The sequence below is a fragment of the Phyllobates terribilis genome, unplaced genomic scaffold (genome assembly GCF_046119375.1).
Source record: "Phyllobates terribilis strain yellow unplaced genomic scaffold, ASM4611937v1 Scaffold_11__3_contigs__length_659146591, whole genome shotgun sequence".
In the NCBI taxonomy this organism is placed as follows: Eukaryota; Metazoa; Chordata; class Amphibia; order Anura; family Dendrobatidae; genus Phyllobates; species Phyllobates terribilis.
The window spans coordinates 297,276,767-297,298,405 of record NW_027362771.1 but is presented as its reverse complement, the minus strand read 5'-3'; the positions used below and the strand labels follow the sequence as shown (position 1 = coordinate 297,298,405).

The 21,639-nt window shown below is 47.6% G+C and overlaps 1 long non-coding RNA gene across 1 annotated transcript in view; it reads left to right on the top strand.

Annotated features, from left to right (window-relative positions):
* Nucleotides 1–5,530: 5,530 nt before the first annotated feature.
* The window catches only part of LOC141166114 (uncharacterized), a 75,297-nt gene continuing 59,188 nt past the window's right edge, over nucleotides 5,531–21,639 (top strand). Inside the window, exon 1 of the long non-coding RNA XR_012251250.1 lies at nucleotides 5,531–5,579. This is a non-coding gene — a long non-coding RNA (uncharacterized lncRNA). The remainder of the gene's footprint in view (nucleotides 5,580–21,639) is intronic.

The following is a 21,639-nucleotide window of genomic DNA, read 5'->3' as shown; positions in this document are numbered from 1 at the left end:
ATTGGGTCCTAAGGTGTCCTGACAGTTCAGAGGCAAAACACAACACACACATTCCACAGACGGCAAACTGAACATACAAGGCATTAACACCACGCCGCAGGGCCTGGACAAGGTATTTTGGTGCCCTAGGCAGATGAAACTGAAGGCGCTCCGCTCCCCACCCCAATGAACCCTCAGCACCCAAGTAAAGAAATGGGTCAGAGACTGAAGTGAAAGGATTTCCAAAGTACTACCCCCTTTTTTCATCCAAAAATATCAGCAAAAGTAAAAAAAAAGTGATGTACTTTATGGGTGAGCCTCAACAGGGAGTTTGTTTTCAAAGTTATATATAGAATCATTCATTCTTTACAGACAATTTACCCAATACAAGGGTTAAATAGCGATATTCATCCCTGACGTCCTATATTTCAAATGTAAGACCCAAGGACAATCATGGAAACTAATAAAGCTTAACTATAATGGGAGCCGTTTTGTTTCAATTAAGGTGTCCAGCATTTGGCAGATACTCTAATGGAAACTAAACATACTCAATTATAGATAAAGGGATACGGATAAGTAAGATTGTTTTTAAAGGAGCACTCCTTGCATCAACATTTTTATTCTCTTACTATAGTTGCAATCATCATATTATATAGCACTGTGTACTTACAATTGCTCATTTTGCCTTTCTACCCAGCTAATTCTTCTCTTTTCCATTAGGTCTATGACATCACGTGATTAGAAACTGACTGGCTGAATCCTTCTAAGTCAGGTCCATGTACATTTATTTCTCATGAACGTACAACTCCCAGTATGTCCTTAACAATGGTAAGGAGATGTTGGGAGTTGTTATCAGTCTTTATCAGACTGTGGACCATACAGGAACCACAGTACTGATGAGACGTAAGCATTATCATACATAAACATTTACATCCAGGTACTTTATAGGTGATAACTTCTCTGATTGAGTCTTTTCTTTTCGTCTCCATCTTGTTCAGACGCCATGATGACTTTTCACATCCAGAGCTCGTCTCTCCAGATTCCCTCTTCTTCGGTCTTCTGCAGCACATCCCAACACAGTGCCCTTTAAAAATAACAGTGTTATAAAAATGCCTTCTCCATAAAAAATATCTGTGCATATTTTGACCTCAATAAGCCTCCTATAGTATAGGGACTCCACACTGTCTGCCTTAATGCACTACACCAGTCACACTGTTTGCCATTATTAGCTGGATGATGTAGTTATAACCACTACACCATCCTCCCTCATGAACCATGGCCTATACCATGACTGTGCTCCCATTTCACGCTGCCCCCTCTCCATATTCATTCTGTGCCCCTTTTAACACTATGCCCTCATACTGCCCACCACGTTGTCCTCTCCAAACTGTAGTCCCCCTCACACTGTTCCCATACACGGTATGATGGTGACCCCAGCCGTCCATACAGTGTGATATCCACAACATCCCCCAAATATACACTATGATGTCCACCATAGCCCCCAATATACAGTATGATGTCCCCCACAGCCCCCCATACAGTATGATTCCACCACAGCCCACTATAGAATGATGCTCCCCACATATCCTATATAGTATTATGTCCCCACAACCCAGGTATAATGTCTCCCACAGCTCACAGTATAATGTTCCCCACAGTTTCCGATATAATATGATGTCCTCCACAGCCCCTCTTGCGATAGCTCCCACTGCCAGCCTCTCATGTCCCCACAGCCAGCCCCTTTTATGTCCCCCACAGCCAGCTTCTCCTATATCACTCACAGCTAGCCCCTCTTATGTCCTCCAGAGCCAGCCCCTCTTATGTACCCCATAGCCAGCCCCTCAAATGTCCCCCATTACATAGTTTATAAGGCCGAAAAAAGACAAGCGTCCATCCAGTTCAGCCTATTTCTTGTGCACTGCAGCTATTCCGCAGCGTTGATCCAGGGGAAGGCAACAAAAAACCATGCGGTATAGGCCAATTTACATCATTGAGGAAAAATTCACTTCCCGACACCAATCTGGCAGTCAGATTAAATCCCTGGATTAATTAACTAAGCATAAGATGTAATTTTATTGTTCTCAAGAAAGGCGTCCAGGCCTCTCTTGAACTCTTTAAGTGAGTTGGACATCACCACTTCCTCTCCCAGAGAGTTCCAGAGTCTCACGGCTCTGACCGTAAAGAATCCCCTTCTATGCTGGTGCAGGAACCTCATTTCCTCCAGACGCATAGTGTGCCCCCTCGTCTTTGTCACCATCCTTGGTATAAACAGGTCATGGGAGAGATCTCTGTACTGCCCCCTGATGTATTTATACATGTTTATGAGGTCTCCCCTAAGCCTTCTCTTTTCCAACGTAAATAGGCCTAATTTTGACAACCTCTCTGGGTATTCTAGTCCCTCCATTCCCTTTATTACCTTAGTCGCCCTCCTTTGTACCCTCTCTAGCTCCAATATGTCTTTCCTGAGCACCGGAGCCCAGAACTGTGCACAATATTCTAAGTGCGGCCTTACCAGCGCTTTATACAGAGGAAGAACAATGTTCTCATCATATGCCCCTATTCCTCTTCTGATGCATGCCATGACTCTATTTGCCTTCGCAGCTGCTGCCTGACACTGGGCACTCCAATTTAATTTGCTGTTAACCAAGACGCCCAGGTCCTTCTCCATGTCAGATTTCCCCAACGGTTTCCCATTTAATATGTATGGGTGACTGCTGTTTTTCTTTCCCATGTGCATGACCTTACATTTATCGGCATTGAACCCCATTTGCCATTTTTTGGCCCAACTCCCCAATTTATCTAAATCCTCCTGTAGCTGTGCCCTATCCTCATCTGTATTAACTACTTTACAAAGTTTAGTATCATCTGCAAATATTGTTATTTTACTATGCAACCCTTCCACTAGATCATTAATAAATATATTAAATAATATCGGGCCCAAGACAGACCCTTGAGGCACCCCGCTAGTAACCCTGACACACTCTGAGCTTACTCCATTGATAACCACCCTCTGCTTTCTATCACTCAGCCAGCTATTTACCCACTTGCACACATTATCTCCCAGACCAAGCATTCTCATTTTATATACCAACCTTTTGTGTGGCACGGTATCAAACGCTTTGGAGAAGTCAAGGTATACAACATCCACTGACTCTCCCCGGTCCAGCTGTGAGCTCACCTCCTCGTAGAAGGCGATCAGGTTTGTTTGGCAGGAGCGATCCCTCATGAATCCATGTTGATATGGAGCTAGACAGTTATTATCATTAAGATATTCTACAATAGCATCTCTAAGAAATCCTTCAAACAATTTACCCACAACAGACGTTAAGCTGACTGGTCTATAGTTCCGAGGGTCACTTTTAGACCCCTTTTTGAATATTGGTACCACATTTGCTTGGCGCCAGTTTAGTGGGACAGTACCTGTCCATAAAGAGTGCTTGAATATAAGATACAGCGGTCTGTCTATCACATTACTTAATTCTTTTAGTACCCGGGGGTGTATGCCATCTGGGCCTGGTGACTTGTCTATTTTGATATTATTTAGGCGTTTCAGAACTTCCTCCTGGGTTAGGTGGGTGATATTTAGCGGAGGGTTTACTTATCACTCTGCATTTCCTCCGATAAATTGTTTTCTTTTGTGAAAACAGTGAAGAAGAAGCTATTGAGTAGGTTTGCTTTACCCTCATCGCCCTCTATGATTTTACCCAGGTTATTTTTCAATGGGCCAACTCCATCAGTTTTAATCCTTTTACTGTTTATATAGTTAAAGAACAGTTTGGGATTCGTTTTACTTTCCTTGGCAATTAGTCTCTCCGTCTCCTCTTTTGCTATTCTTATTTGTTTCTTACAGATTTTGTTTTTTTCCCTATAAGATATTAGCGCTTCCTCGCTGCCTTCTTGTTTAAGTTTACCGAAAGCCCTTTTTTTGTTTTTCATTGCCCTCTTGACTTCCTTATTTAGCCACATTGGCTTCCTCCTATTCCTATTTTTCATTGGCAAAATATCAGAAAAATAAAAAAAGGCTTATCCAGGTTTTATGTATACCGTGGCCGCCATCTCCTCTTCTTTCCTGTATTGAAGTAATGCTGGATGGCGCGATGACGTCACAGTATTGCACCATCAGACATGCCCTGCATGCGCTGTGTCCAACAAGGCGTGAGCCGGAAGTGGCCTGCATTCTGCTGGAGATCCCAGTGGAGCAGGGGATATTACAGCTCCACTGCTCCTGCTCCAGGAGGCGCTCACAGCAATTGAGTGGAGGGAAAGAGCGATGGCCGGGACGCAGGACAAAGATGGGTGAACGGTGTCAGTGACTGACACTGCTCCCGTGTGAAGCATGTCTGCGGCAGAGGGAAGATGCTGGGCGGCCGCAGGCATTCAGCCATGTCACTTTTTTTTTTCTACCCAAAATGCGTCCCACCCAAAGAAGTAGGAGGCAGCGCCCAAGGCAGGCGCCTACCCCTTGTCCCGGCCCTGCCACACGGTCTATAATTGCTGCCAACATTTTGGGTTCAAAACTAATCTCACACTTCCCAGGAAGCAGGGCTGTGGAGTCTGAGTTGGAGTCGTGGAGTCGGAATCCATTTTGGTGGAGTTGGAGTCAGTATAAAATGGACCGACTCCGACTCCTAAAATATATAATAAATTGGATACAGTAGTTCAATGCAGTTTGTGGGGAATATTTTTTAATAAGAATTTGGGAAAGTTATGAAATGTCCTATAAATGTCTGTCCTACTCCTAATCTAAGGGTCTAGACTTTTAGCCGAGATGAATCTGTGCTGCAGTTTATGTACATGATAACTACTGAAGTTCCTCCTCTACAGATAAGGGCAAAAAAAAAAACAAACACACAGGGAAGGAATGCCTGCACTCATCTCAGAACTTCTGGAGTGAACAGGAAAGCAGGATTAAGGCAAGTACTTCTTAAAGCATATCTAAACTTTCAATAAACTGTGCATAAATCAATAGTCCAGTATATGTTGTTTCTGTATGTTTCATGTTTTAGTTTGTTTTTCCTCTTAGCTCATAAATATATTTTATGTTCTATCTAAGTGGCTTGATTATTGTATCATAATAATGATTAAAAACCTAATTTTACCATTTTACTACAGTAAATTTATCACTTAAACTTAAACATGAGCCATGTATGAGGGAGTCGGAGTCGGTGTCAAGGAAATTGAGGAGTCGGAACTGGAGTCGGAGGTTTTGCTTACCGACTCCACATCCCTGCCAGGAAGTCAAAAGTCCACTGGCAAAAACCGCACAGAGGCAACGGGGCCATTCCACCTCCAAAGCTGATGGACTTGTGCATTATGATGAGCTATTGGACTGCAAAGGGCCCATATATTGTTCTTGCACAGGGGCCTCTTCTGTCTGTGTCTACCAGTGTCCTGTCTTTTACAGAATGGGGAGGAAAAAGTATGCAAAGCAGGAATTTTCATTTTCTTAGTATTTGCCTGAGCAGCAGATGAGATTGCAGGAAATTTAGTGGTAAATCAGTCTCTCAAATTATGATACTTATTCCTAAGAACATGATGTTGAATTTCTATTTTTAGGAAAGCAAAGCAGCTTCTAGAGAAATTTGGACACATTTGGACAGGTGAGTAAATTGAGTTGCTATACCACAGCCCGAAAAAACTATAAAATACGAACATCTAAATAGCATCACACAAATATATACGTACTGTAAAATTCATCAGAAACAAGTATCCTTGGGAATATTATCTACATCCCCAAGTAGTTTCTTATGTTTAAAAGAAGTTATAACCACTTGTAAATACGCACACAGAGAAGCTGGTCTCTATGCTGTAATAAATGAGAACTTAGTAAAAAAATTGGTTTGAAAACACGAAACGTACATATTTTCTTTCGGAACTAAACATGTTTAGGGGAATTATAATTAAATTACTATTTTCCAATTTCCAAGCACTTTTTTTTTAATTTAACTTAATGATTAGAGGCCCTCTTTGTAGATGGGAAATGACCGCTCCGTTGCTTTATTATTTCGATTATCTGCTCTCCCATACAATTTATAATCAATGCAATGAGTTTCTGAACAGATCTTTACCTCCTCTTCCTCCTGTACCACCACCTCATCCATCATAGTTTTTATCAGCAGGCATAGAAGTGGGATATTAAAGCTCATGATGGCATCATCAGTGCTGGCCATGTTGCTGGAGTATTGAAAGCAGCACAACACGGCACACAGGTCCCGCATGGAGGCCCACTCTTTGGTGGTGAAGTGGTATTGTTCCGCAGAGCGACTCACCCGTGTGTGCTGCAACTAAAACTCCACTATTGCCTGCTGCTGCTTTCACAGTCTCTCCAGCATATGCAAGGTGGAGTTCCACCTTGTTGGTACATCGCATATAAGGCGGTGAGCAGGAAGGCAGAAGTGACGCTGCAGCGCAGACAGGTGAGCAGCTGGGTGAGAACGCCGAAAGTTCCCACACACTGCCCTCACTTTCAGCAGCAGCTCTGACATATGTGGGTAATTTTTAAGGAAACTTTGCACCACCAAATTCAGCACATGCACCAGGCAAGGAATGTTGGTCAAACTGGCTAGGCCCTGTCACATCCTCTCTTTGTGGGGAGGCAGGTGACCCTGTTGATCGTGAGCGGGAAAAAGAGGCCGAGACCACAGCAGAAGAGGGAGCAGGAGGAGGATCAGATCTGTCATGCTTTTTAAGGTATACAGACCCCCAAAAAAGACGATCAAAAAAGTCCTCACAATTTGTATCATATAAAATCTGAAAGCTTTATTAATACATAATGCAAAAGAATATATACATATATCGAAAGTGACAAGTATGTGGACAAATGGACACGGAGCCCATGTGCAGATGCAAAAAGGACATGCAAATCACCCAGACAACAGCCAGTTAAAAAAGTATAGCCATACAATGGACCCATTAGTTGTCATACCCCAATGCTAACGTTACTTCTAACTAATGTCTATAGATAACAATGTACCCATGACCACACAATGTAATGAACAAACATATATATATATATATCTTTAAAAAGGAAAATTGGGTATAGTTGACGTGCTGGGTGAGCACATGTCCGCCCCAACGCGCGTTTCGGCGAGCCTTAGTCAGGGGGCGGTGTAATACTGTGCAATCAACCTTTTTAAATGAGAGGTCGCCAATCAAAAGCCTGTAGGTCCTTAACCCCTTTCCGGCCCAAGGCGTACTAATACGTATCTGTGCCCTGGGCCTTATGGGCCAGATATGTATTAGTACGCCTTGGCGATTTCGCTCGCACACAAGCGGTGCGGGCGAGATCGCTGCCGGGTGTCAGCTGATTGTCACAGCTGACACCTGGTGCTATGTGCAGGGAGTGGTCCCGCACCGCTCCCTTCACATTAATCCCCAAAATGCTTTGATTGAAATCAATCGCAGCATTCCGGTGGCAAGAAGAGATAAGCACGATACTTACCTTCTCTGCCGGCATCCCGCGGCGTCCGAGTCTTATGTCATCATGACAACATCCGGGTCACCAGGAAGTTACTTTGGTCATGCGCAGTGCACGACCAAAGCAACTTCTCCCTGTGCAGTGCTGACAGGCTGCATAGCATAGGGAGCTGCTGCTCTCTATGCTATACAGCCGATCAGGCTGCAAAAAGTGAAAGTCCCATAGTGGGACAATGTGCAAAAGTAATAAAAATGTCAGAAAGTGAAAAAAAAAAAAAAAAAAAAATTGTAAAAATATAAAAAAAAAGAAAAATAATAATAGTAAAAAATATATATATATATATTGTACCCATAAATAAATAATCTTATGAAAAAAAACAATAAAAGTACATATATTTGGTATCGCTGCGTCCGGAGCGACCTGATCTATAAAACTGTCCCACTAGTTAACCCCTTTAGTGAACACGGTAAAAAAATAAAAAACGAAACTCAAAATGATGCTTTATCATACCGCCAAACAAAAAATGGAATAAAACGCGATCAAAAAGACGAATGTAAATAAAAATGATACTGCTGAAAATATCATCTTGTCCCGCAAAAAAACAAGCCGCCATACAGCTCCAACGGCCAAAAAATAAAAAAGTTATAGCTCTCAGAATAAAGCGATGCAAAAATATTTCTTTTTTCTATAAAATAGTTTTTATTGTGTAAAAGCGCCAAAACATATAAAAAAACAATATAAATTTGGTACCGCTGTAAACGTACTGACCCAAAAAATAAAGCTGCCTTATCAATTTCACCACATGCGGAATGGCATAAGAAAAAAAAAGATTTCTGAATTTTTGCTTTTTGTTTATTCTGCCTCCCAAAAATCGGAATAGAAAGTGATCAAAAAATGTCACGTGCCCGAAAATGGTACCAATAAAAACATCAACTTGTCCCGCAAAAAACAAGCCATCACATGATTCTGTCGGCCGAAATATGGAAAAATTATAGCTCTCAAAATATGGCGATGCAAAAACTAGTCTTTGCAAAAAAAAAAGTTTTTTTTAGTGTGTGACAGCTGTCAATCATAAAAACCCGATAAGAATCTAGTATCGCTGTACTTGCACTGACCCGAAGAATAAAGTCGTCTAATCACTTATACCGCACGAGGAACGGCGTAAAAAATAAACTCTTGGGTTAGGGTTGTGCTAGGGTTAGTGTTGTGCTAGGGTTAGGATTGTGCTAGGGTTAGGGTTGTGCTACGGTTAGGGTTGGGCTAGGGTCAGGGTTGGGCTAGGGTTAGGCTAGGGTTAGGGTTGGGGTTGTATTAGGGTTGGGGTTAGGTTTGTGTTGGGGTTGGGATTTTTTCAGAAGTAAAGAAAAAAAAATGATGACGATATGGCGACTAATGTTGAGCACAAGTGCTCACTACTTGAGTTTGCATCGGGTGCTCTGGTATGCACCGAGTATAGCGGGTGCTCGAGTCTCTACCCAAAATGTTTTGCAGCAGTTATACAGCCAAAAAAACCTTGCAGGGATCGCCTGCCATGCACGAGCAATCCCCGCATTTTTTTTGGGTGTCTAATAACTGTGGAACATGCGGGCGGGGACTCGAGCATGTCACTTGAGCACCCGCGATACTTGGTGCATACCCGAGTACCCGATGCAAACTCAAGTAGCGAGCACTTGCATTCAAGACTAATGACAACTTATTCAATATGATGACCTAATGTTATCAAATTTTGTGTCGTACCTCTGGGTTCAAAACGTTCACTATACCCCTTGATAAAATCCTTGAAGGGTCTAGTTTCCAGAATGGAGTCACTTGGGGGGTTTCCACTGTTTAGGCACATCAGGGACTGTCCAAACACAACATGGCGTCCGCTAATTATTCAAGCAAATTTTACATTCAAAAAGTCAAATGGGGCTCCTTCCCTTCCGAACCCAGCCGTGCACCCAAACAGTGGTTTTCCCCAACATATGGGGGTATTGGCTTACTCAGGAGAAATTGCACAACAAATTGCATGGTGCAATCTCTCCTGTTACCCTTATGAAAATACAAAATTGGGGGCTGAAAAACATTTTTGTTGGAAAAATGTGAAAATTTTATTTTTACGGCTCAATGTTATAAACTGTGAAGCACCTGGGGGTTCGGGGTGCTCACCACACATCTAGATAAGTTCCCTGGAGGATCTAGTTTCCAAAATGGCGTCACTTGTGGGGAGTTTCCACTGTTTAGGCACATCAGGGGCTCCTCAAACACAACATGGCGTCCGCTAATTATTCAAGCAAATTTTACATTCAAAAAGTCAAATGGCGCTCCTTCCCTTCCGACCCTGCCGTGCGCCCAAACAGTGGTTTTCCCCCACATATGGGGTATCAGCGTGCTCAGGAGGAATTGCACAACAAATTTTGGGGTTCATTTTTTAATGATACCCTTGCGAAAATAAAAAAAATTGGGGTCTAAAGTAACATTTTTGTGAAAAAAAATAAATGTTAATTTTTTCTTCCACATTCCAAAAATTCCTGTGAAGCACCTGAAGGGTTAATAAACTTCTTGAATGTAGTTTTGAGCACCTTGAGGGGTGCAGTTTTTAGAATGGTGTCATTTTGGGGTATTTTCTGTCATAAAGGCCCCTCAAAGTCACTTCAAATGTGATGTGGTCCATTTTTAACCCTTATAGCTCCCTAACAAAAAAAATTTGGTTCCAAAATTGTGCTGATGTAAAGTAGACATGTGGGAAATGTTATTTATTAACGATTTTGTGTGACATCTCTCTTATTTAAGGACTTGGAAATTCAAAGTTTGAAAATTGCAACATTTTCGCCAAATTTACATTTTTTTACAAATAAACGCAAGTGATGTCAAAGAAATTTTACCACTATCATGAAGTACAATATGTCACGAAAAAAGAATTTCAGAATCAGTCAGATCCGTTGAAGCGCCCCAGAGTAATTACCTCATAAAGTGACAGTGGTCAGAATTATAAAAATTGCCCTCGTCATTAACGTGCAAACCACTCTCGGGGATAAAAGGGGTTAATGACGCATGCCGCGTCATGACAATATGGGCAGCCCGCGGCGTCGGCATCACATGAGTCCCGCGTCAGAGTCACGTGACACCACATAACTCCCGCAGGTCCTCACAGACAGACGCCGAAAGCCAGGAAGTGTACAGAGGACATACTGAACATGCGTACCGGTCTCCAGGAAAGCCACATGAGATCATAGCAACAAATAAGCAAGTATACCCTGATATGGAAAACCACAATGATCACATAAATTGCATGAATCAATGCATACCCCAGCCAAGAGTAGCAACACAATGAACACCCATAATTATAATAATTCCCACCAATTGGTTGCTGCATACCCCGCTGGAGCACATATGTGGCACCCCAGGGGTCTGGTTTCCACAGTAACAGCAATGTTATGTCTGAGAGCAGGTGGGAGGTCTCTTGGTCAGGGATCCTATGCATGCCACACCTCCTGCCCAGTCCTGGGAGGGGAAGAACTTCCCCTATATAAACCTGGGGCTGAGGCAGGGTTAGGAAGAAGAGTAGAGAGAAGAAGAGAAGCAGTAATAGGAAAGAAAGACCAGGAGCTCTGTGGGAATCGTGCTAAGAAGAGGTCAGGGGCTGGTAGCTGTAGAGCTCGCCCTGATCAAAGCTTTCTCACCGGACCCGGAGTCCGAGGCTGTGGGGACTAACTTTTACCCAGCAGCAGAATCCGTCAGGCAGGGGATTTCCGGTCCTCTGGCCAAGAAACCCGAAGGCACGGTCACACGCGTGGGACCAGCACCGCCGTCGTGGAGCGGAAGCAAATAGAAGGCCCCGAGTCACCGGCCATACGGGTGAGCACCACACGGTACACTCAGGGACGTGGGCTACTTTTACCCGCCTCTAGCAAGGTAGCCAGAAGAGTACAGTTAGTTGGGAAGGCCTACAGCTCCGCCTGGCCAGGGGAAATCCCATCTGCTCAAGGACTGACCAGGCCCCATTCGCTAGCCAGTACTCCGGGAGGGTCTGTCTTTGTCACCAGTAAAGACCCTGAACTACACCGTACCGTCTCCGAGTGGTTCCTGCTACCCCCATCATCCACGTCGGCTGCCCTGAGGCCATACCCCTCCCGTTGGGGGTTATACCATCTCCGCTGCACAACTGTGTCACCGGCCTCAGCGGTCTGCCCTGCAGCGGTGGCTCCATAGCTGCATTCAACGGGTGGCGTAGTCGTCCAATATCTACTGCTACGTACACCGCGACTCAGTCTGACTCCCTGGGCACGGACCGGGTCACCGCCACAAGGACTACCACCCCTAATAGATCCGGCTCCGGGTAACCCCTGCGTGCGCAACGCTACACCAGAAAGCAGGCCCAGGGGCGCGTCAGCTTTTGGCGTAGTCGGCAGGATCTCGTGCCCGCAACCACCGGGTACTGCGTGCCTGAAAAAGAGACTTTTTAACTTACCTGTGGTGAAGATTCCCGCCATCCGGCGCCATCTTCGGCCTTCTTCCCGCCATCCGTGGAGTTTTCCCGCCATTGGACGCCATCTTGAGGACGCCGCGCGGGAAGAAGAGGGGCGTGGACTCCGAAAGCGCGCGAGAACTGAAGCCCCGCCTCACGTCCGGACGCTGCGTAAGGTCCTGGAAGGAGCCCAGCCGACGTCACAGGAGCGCGACGGAAGGTCCTCAACCCTGACGATCCACTGCGGAGCACGGCCTACGGAAGAGGATCATCGCAAGGTAGGCCACGGTCCACTAGGGGGGAGAAGGATGTCGGATACGGAGGAGAGCTTCACCGCTCCAACCCCCGCCAGCGCCACCGCTGTTGCGGTCATGCCTTTCACCATGCCCTATATCCCGGGGGCAGCCTGGCTACCCCAGTACTCAGGGGAGTCACATACCCTGCATGACTTTAGAGAAAAGCTGGATAGCCTCTTCCAGGTGTACCCCCTCACAGAAGAGCAAAAAGTGAGCATTCTGGTGGCCCAATTAACCGGGGCAGCCCAAAGGGAGGTAAAGTCCTGGCCACCTGGGGGGAGGACTGTCGCAGGGATACTAACCCGGCTGAGGGACACCTTTGATACCCGCACCTCAGCCGAGATCAAGCTTAGATTCTACGGGTGCAAGCAGCGAGCACAAGAGAGTATAAGGGACTATGCCCTGAACCTACAAGAGGCCCTGAGAGCCATTAAGCAGACCGACCCTGACGGCGTGGGAGACGAGGACAGGCTGTTGACTGAACAATTTATAGAGGGTTTATATTGCAATGCCCACCGAACTCAGTTGCGGGCAATGGCCTTACAGGACCCTCATCTGGGATTTGCACAGTTCAAGGACAGAGCCATCCGGGTGCTCCGAGAACCAGCACCAGGTGGCGTTGTGACCCACAGATGCCCCACTACCACTTACCACCAGGAGGCGGCGCCCTTGTCGGCAGGGCCTGTGGGAACTGATGCGCAGGCTTTGAGCAATGACCCGGCTCCAGACCTGCACCATCAGGTCCAAGAGCTAGCTAAAAGCGTTGCTGCGCTAACCCGAACTGTGCAGTCTTTACAGGTTTCCACTTCGGGGAAGATCCAGCTGGCATCCGGACCGGAGGACATTCCGTGGCGTCGACCAAGGAGGACCCCACCGGCCAGAGGAAGACCCAGCGACCGATACAACGAGGACGGACAACCCATCTGCCGCCGCTGCAATCAACCCGGACATATGGCAAGGTACTGTCCTTTAAACTGGCCCAACCTAGGGTAGAGGGCCAACCCCTAGGAAAAAGATCATCAGGCCCATCGAACTGGCGTGACAAATACGTGGGAGGACGTCCAGTCTTGCCTGTGGTACTGGATGGCATTCCTATGAGTGCCCTACTGGACACCGGGTCACAGGTCACCACCATCCCGTACGTGCTCTTCAAGCAGTACTGGAATGACTCGGATATAACCCGCTACCCTGACGACGACTTGAGTATCATCGCCAGCAATGGTCAGCCCGTGCCACAGATCGGATTTAAAGAGGTGACCATTAAAATCGGTAGAGTCGAACTGGCAGCACAGGGACTGATCATTGTAGACATTGACAAACACGAGAGTCACCCAAAGATAACTCTAGGAACTAATGTGATTGAAAATTGTCTTGCAGAAGTGATTTTCATTTTACAGCAGGTTGCCAAGAACGCCAGCTCCGGCGAGCAGCGAGTGCTCCAGAAAGAGATCCGGGCACTGATGCGACAGCAACAGGTGGAACTCTCCGGTGGTGAGATTGGTAGCGTGAGAATGTGTGACCCTTTCCCTATTGCCATGCCCCCAAAAAGTGAAATGATGATTTGGTGCCGGGCAGCTATTGGTCTGAGAGGTAGAGATTACCAGGCAATGGTAGAACCAGTTTACTCAGACAGTAGGCCCACCATTTTGACAGCACGGGGGGTGGTCAATGTACGCCATGGGAGGGTGCCCGTTCGCGTAGTGAATATCGGGAAGAGGGAAGTGTACCTGCCCAGGTATGCCACGCTGGCCAAATTGTATACCATCAATCGAAATTCCATACAGTCCATAGAACCCTTGCCTCCATCTTCTCCGGAGGAAGGTAACGGCTCTGAGAAAACAATGGAGGACTGGTGTCAGCAACTACATTTGGGTACTGACTCCACTCCCTCACACCAGAAACAGGGAGTCTATCGGGTGGTTCAAGAGTATGAGAGAGTGTTTAGTAAACACCCGTTAGACTTCGGGCGAGTCAAGGGGGTAGAACACCACATCCCCACGGGAGATCATCCTCCCATAAAGGAGAGATACCGACCCGTACCCCCTGCACATTACCAACACGCCAAGGGGATGCTCAGAGACATGAAGGAGGCTGGGGTAATCAGGGATAGCTGTAGCCCCTGGGCAGCTCCACTAGTCTTGGTTAAAAAAAAAGACAACACCATGAGAATGTGTGTAGATTACCGGAAAATCAACCATATCACACACAAAGATGCGTACCCTTTACCAAGGAAAGAGGAGTCTTTGGCTGCTTTAAGATCTGCTAATTTCTTCTCCACTTTGGATCTTACTAGCGGGTACTGGCAGGTTCCTGTAGCAAAGGCGGACCGGGAGAAGACCGCATTCACCACCCCGATGGGACTTAGCGAGTTTACCTGCATGCCGTTCGGACTCTGCAACGCACCAGGAACCTTCCAACGGTTGATGGAATGCTGTCTGGGACACCGAAACTTCGAGACGGTCCTGCTATACCTGGACGATGTCATCGTCTATTCCAAAACCTACGAGGATCACCTGAAACACCTGGCGGAAGTGTTCGAAGCTCTGGCAAACTACGGCCTAAAGGTGAAACCCTCCAAGTGTCACCTCCTGAAACCAAAGGTGCAGTACCTGGGACACGTGGTGAGCGCTGACGGAGTGGCTCCCGACCCTGATAAGATCACCGCAATTAAGGAATGGCCATGTCCCTCCAGTGTAAAGGAAGTGCGGCAGTTCCTAGGGTTGGTAGGCTACTACCGCAGATTCATTCCCGGTTTCACCAAAAAGGCAGCTCCTATGCAGGACCTCCTGATAGGCCAGTCCCGGAAGGCCAAGAACCAGAAGCCGCCCTTCAGATGGGAGAAGTTAGAAGAAGAGTCCTTCCGCCAGCTGAAGATGGCCCTCACGGGGGATGAAATCCTGGCATACCCTGATTACAGCCAGCCCTTTATCCTCTACACCGACGCCAGTAACATTGGGCTAGGAGCCGTACTGTCCCAGACCCAGCAGGGGAAAGAACGGGTAATTGCTTACGCCAGCCGAAAACTGAGACCCACCGAAAGAAACCCTGAGAATTACAGCTCATTCAAGCTGGAGTTCCTGGCAGTGGTGTGGGCAGTCACCGAACGCTTTAAGCACTACCTCGCCTCTTCCCGGTTCACCGTGTACACGGATAACAACCCGTTGACGCATCTGGACACGGCAAGGCTCGGTGCCCTGGAGCAGAGATGGATGGCCCGCCTGTCCAACTATGAGTTCACAATCAAATACCGGGCAGGACGCTCCAATACCAACGCGGACGCCCTGTCTAGGATGCCAAACCTACCAGACGAGGGTGAGGATTCAGAAGATTTGGAAGAGGTCGAACTCCCTGCGTTCCACCGTCATGGGACTGTCCAGTATTCCCACCGTGTAAGGGGTAAGCAAACCGCTACGTTCAACCCCTTACCTCACTACAACTGGGCGGAAACGCAAGACAGTGACCCTGCCGTCCGGCTGGTGAAGGAGATGCTGACTCAGCCAGAAGCTCGCCTTGACCCGGACGCTCCGGAGGAGACCAAGCAACTGTGGGCTGAGAAGAGTCGACTGTTCCTTTACAAGGGGAAGTTGTGCCGCAGAATGGTTAACTCCCGGACGCATGAACTGGTCTGGCAAGTAGAAGGGACGCAGCTATGGTGATGAAGGCATACCACGACGGGGCTGGGCACTTCGGATGGAAGAAGCTGGAGTTCCTGCTGCGCGGGCGGTTCCATTGGGTAGGCATGAGAGGAACCATCGAGAGGTGGTGCAGAGACTGTGGCCCATGCAACCTAAGAAGGAAGGACCGTGCCAGCCAGAAGACCCCCTTCAGTCCATCGTCACCCGGCAGCCGTTGGAACTGGTGGCCTTGGATCATGTAAAGCTGACCCCAAGCAGAAGTGGCTACGTCTACGCATTAACCATCGTGGATCACTACTCCCGGTTCTTGGTTGTCGTCCCCGTCAAGGACTTAACGGCTCAAACAGCAGCTAGAGCCTTCCAGCAGCACTTCTGCCATCCACACGGCTACCCAGAGCAGGTGCTGACGGACCAGGGACCTGCCTTTGAAGCGGAGGTCTTCCAAGAATTCTGTACTCTGTATGGCTGCCGGAAGATCAGGACGACACCCTATCATCCGCAAACTAATGGACTTTGTGAGAAAATGAACCAGGTGGTGATAGATCTTCTAAAAACATTGCCCCTGGAAGAACGCAGTCTGTGGCCTGAGAAGCTGCCCGACCTGGTGGACCTATACAACTACATCCCTGTAGGTTCCACCAACTGTACCCCTGCTTACCTAATGAGGGCAAGGCCTGGTAAGCTACCTGTTGACCTGGAGATGGGAGTCCTGACACCCGAGGACACTTCACCGGAAGCAGACTGGGACACAGAGAGGCAGCAGCAGTACCGGAAAGTACAGGAGAGCGTGGAGCGAAGTCTCTGTCTGGCTAGGGAAAGACAAGAGAAAACTTACAACCAGTATGCTCCCGCTGTTCCCCTGGTACCCGGAGAGCAGGTCTTGAAGAGGAAGAGACGGCTCCACAAGTTGGACGACCAGTGGGAGAAGGACCCGTACACCGTACTGCCCTCAAGCCACGACAACCCAAAGGTTTGTACCATCAGTAAAGACGGAGGGGAAACCACAGCCATTGTATCCCGGGATCACCTGAAGAAGTGTCCCGAACAGCTACGGAACCCAGAAGGGGAACAAGAAGACCCTCGACCCGTAGAGGAAAGGGAAGATATGGTTAGTACTGTGCTCGGAGACTTCCCTCGGTCCTGGACTCAAGTCAATGGTGCAGTTGTGGTACCCGTCCTCACGTTCCTCCAACCAGCATCCCAAGTGCCTACGGAGCAACAGGTAGAGCTGGGAGAGCAGCCGGTCCAGGAGGCAAGAGACTCCACACAAGCAGAACAGGAGGATCAACCCTCTGCTTATAGTGAGCCTGCCGTACCCCTAGTGAGCCAAAGAGCCCGTAGACAGCTGCCCAGTTTACCCTTGACAGCTCCTACACCCTGTAGTTCAGGGCCAGACAGTCAGCTCCGTAGGTCCACTAGGGCCACTAGAGGCCAGTTACCCGCACGTTGGAGGATTTGAAGTGTTTAAATTGTTTTATTTGTGGTCACCTGTCTGTTACTTGTAAATAATTATGTGTTTCTAGTTATTTTTAGGAGTCCTTGGTGGATTTACCGGGAATCCTTGTACAATTGGTTGGAGCGTAACCTAGGAATGGACTAAAGACTGTTAAGGACTCGGGGCAGGACAGACCCCTACCTGGTTACGTCTCCCTGTTTGGTGAAATGGACACCTTGCTTTTCTTCAAAACTGCACCCGGTTGCGGACACGCCGTAACCATCTTTATGTGTTTTTCTTATTGTATTATTATTGTTTATACCTTGTTATGTTTTTCTAAAAATATGTTTAGTCCCGGAGTACTAAATTTCACTAGGGGGGAATGTGGCACCCCAGGGGTCTGGTTTCCACAGTAACAGCAATGTTATGTCTGAGAGCAGGTGGGAGGTCTCTTGGTCAGGGATCCTATGCATGCCACACCTCCTGCCCAGTCCTGGGAGGGGAAGAACTTCCCCTATATAAACCTGGGGCTGAGGCAGGGTTAGGAAGAAGAGTAGAGAGAAGAAGAGAAGCAGTAATAGGAAAGAAAGACCAGGAGCTCTGTGGGAATCGTGCTAAGAAGAGGTCAGGGGCTGGTAGCTGTAGAGCTCGCCCTGATCGAAGCTTTCTCACCGGACCCGGAGTCCGAGGCTGTGGGGACTAACTTTTACCCAGCAGCAGAATCCGTCAGGCAGGGGATTTCCGGTCCTCTGGCCAAGAAACCCGAAGGCACGGTCACACGCGTGGGACCAGCACCGCCGTCGTGGAGCGGAAGCAAATAGAAGGCCCCGAGTCACCGGCCATACGGGTGAGCACCACACGGTACACTCAGGGACGTGGGCTACTTTTACCCGCCTCTAGCAAGGTAGCCAGAAGAGTACAGTTAGTTGGGAAGGCCTACAGCTCCGCCTGGCCAGGGGAAATCCCATCTGCTCAAGGACTGACCAGGCCCCATTCGCTAGCCAGTACTCCGGGAGGGTCTGTCTTTGTCACCAGTAAAGACCCTGAACTACACCGTACCGTCTCCGAGTGGTTCCTGCTACCCCCATCATCCACGTCGGCTGCCCTGAGGCCATACCCCTCCCGTTGGGGGTTATACCATCTCCGCTGCACAACTGTGTCACCGGCCTCAGCGGTCTGCCCTGCAGCGGCGGCTCCATAGCTGCATTCAACGGGTGGCGTAGTCGTCCAATATCTACTGCTACGTACACCGCCACTCAGTCTGACTCCCTGGGCACGGACCGGGTCACCGCCACAAGGACTACCACCCCTAATAGATCCGGCTCCGGGTAACCCCTGCGTGCGCAACGCTACACCAGAAAGCAGGCCCAGGGGCGCGTCACATACATCTACCATAATTGATTGTATCATAAGATCATTAAATTCATACACAATGTATTAGTCAATTATAGGTCACACATGATTACAAGTGCATAAACTCATGCGACAATATAAAATTTATAAATCAATACATATGTCAAATTAGATCAGAGTATACTAAATAGGCACTATATTCAATAAGTGCAGTTCAACACCGATCATATATGACAAGGCAGATATAAAAGATGACTTCTGGAAAGTATAATCCACAATCTTTCATCATCAGGATAAAGTGCTGGCTTGATCCATCCCATGAATTGATTGGTATATGATATGGCGATGATTGTGTGAATATCTAAAATTAAATAAAATGATAAAAACACCTAAAAACAACAGCTGGACATGTAGATGTAAACCGGCTAGGTCCTGTCACATCCTCTCTTTGTGGGGAGGCAGGTGACCTTGTTGATCATGAGCGGGAAGACGAGACCAAGACCGCAGCAGAAGAGGGAGCAGGAGGAGGCTCAGATCTGTCATGCTTTCTAAGGTGTGTACTCCACTGCACCTGGTGCTTGGAATTCAGATGCCTTATCATGTAGGTGGTGTTCAGGTTCATAATATTTACACCTTGTTTCAGGCTCTGACAGTACAGCATGCAAACCACCTGTGTTGTCACGCACAGTGTAGAAAAGACAAAGTGCAACACGAAGGGATGAGGGGAAGGGAGCCCAGACACGAAGGACAGAGGGGGTGGAGACCTCCTAGGCTGATTTGATATCACCCTGTCCTTCCCTACCGTACCTATATTGGTTTCTCATCAATCGCCGAACAGGAACCTAAAACCCTGTCTCTCCCTAGAGCTAGGATCTGGCTAGGGAATGGGGGGGATGAGCGCTAGTCAGTCCCCACTAACACTTAAGACAGCAAGGGGAGACAGACACGGGGAAGTAGCTTAGCTTGAGTCGACTTCAGAGAGATTGCGCACATGTCCTCTTAGCCCCAGAGAGGAAGTAAGAACTGCATTTTCTCCAAGCCTTCACAAGGGGTCATGTGAATATCACCGGCGCCTCCCTATTGAAAAGTGAAGGTATTTATACACCCAGGCCAGGGTGTTAATTAGCAAGAGGAAGGTAGCCGCTGGGTCCTAGAGTGAAACAGATCTAATAAGGTGTCTCTATTGCCAAACTAAGAGATCTCATGCAACCAACTGCAGGGTAACTGTCTGCCACATCTGACACACCCGTGACATGTGACTTGTCGTCACATTGACTAAAGAAATACCACTCCAGGAAGCTCCTTTAAACTGTCTCTGGTTTGCTCATTTCTTCGGAGCGGAGGGCAGTAGCAGCTGATGTACTGGCTAGGGGCCACCCGCTGTGCTTTTGCACACTGCTCCCTCTTTTGATGTGCTGCACGGGCAGTGTGACGACCTCTTCTTCCTCTGAACTGCGCACGTCACTTGAATGGCCTTTGCTCCATGTAGGGTTTTGGATCTCATCATTCCCCGCATCATCTTCCACTCACTCCTGACCCCTGCCTTCCTTGCCGGTCTGCACACTGCAGAAAGAAGTTGCAGTTGGCAACTGTGTTTCGCCATCCTATGAGATGTGCTGTGGTGGTCCGCTGATCGTGTACACTAGTTCTCCCATCTTTCAACATAACACGTGGTTGGGCATCAGTGCACTCAGTCTCTTTCACTTCTGGGGCAGGGCCAGGTGGATGGGCCATAGAAACCCAGCCAGCGGACTCATTAAAAAGCAGAAGAAACTGCTGCATGACTTGGGACTCAGACTGCTTGGCTGATTTGCAATAGGGTGAGGTGGAAGGCAGATGACCATGGTCCTCAGGTGCCAACTCTGCGCTTTATGCAGGGGACCGGGTGGAGGATAATGCAAAGGAACTGGAGGCACACTCAGCCATCCAATCTAACACTGCCTCAACATGTTCTGGCCTCACCACTCATGTGGCAGTACTTGGCCCTAAGAAATGACGCAGAACGTCCTGTAGCCTGTGTGAACCAGAGGAAGGTGTTTCATTTGGGCACGTAGCAGGCAAAGAATGACCACGTCTTCTCCCTGCAGCAGCTACACGACCACTAGCAGCACCACGTCCACGTCCCCTCTTTTATGTTCTCCTCATTTTTTAAGTGTTTTTTAGGCATAGTACTCTTGCAGACATGGGCGCAGAGTAAAAAAAAATGTTTTTACACAAAATACTCCCACAGACACGTCTGCAGAGTAGAAAATGTGACCAATACTTGACATGGCTGTGATGGCTCCAGAAGTGCCCACAGCCTAAAAGCTTGTTGATTGGCTGCGCTGCAGCCTTTCAACAATCTTTATTTGACATCCGAACTCGAACAGTAAACCGGACTAAAAAGGTGTCCAGTATGAACCCCGAATGCTCAACCCTAAGGCTATGTACCCACAATGTAGAAATGCTCTGGATTTTTCCTGAGCGTTTCTGCATCTCCCTGGCAGAAAAAACGCATGTGGATTGTACATGCGGATTTTACATGCGTTTTTCCTGCCAGGGACAAGCAGAAGTGAAGTGTTTTTCACATGCATTTCCGCATGCGGGTTGTCAAGTGCTTTCGAACCGATTTTAGCATCACTTGGAAAGTGCTTGACAACTTGGTCACACTATATAAATCCATTCAATCGTCATGGATTTATATAGTGTGACCGTAAAAGAATTGTAAAAAATAAAAAATAAATATTATACTTACCTTCTGATGGCCCCCGGTGTCCTTAACCGATCTGTCCTGGCTTTCCGGCAGCTCGCGATGGTCTAAACAGACCTGCCATGACGTCATTTAGTCATGTGACGGATCACGCGACGCGCTGACGTCAGCAGTCGCGTGACCCGTCACATGACTAAATGACGTCATGGCAGGACCTTTTAGACCATCGCGAGCTGCCGGCAAGCAAGGACGGAATGGGGGGGCCATCAGAAGGTAAGTATAATGTATATTTTTTATTGTATTCTTTTTTTTTACAGGTACTATGGTACCAGGGTCTGGAGGAGAGTGGATTATCATTGGGGAACATGGCAGACCTTCTACCAAGCAT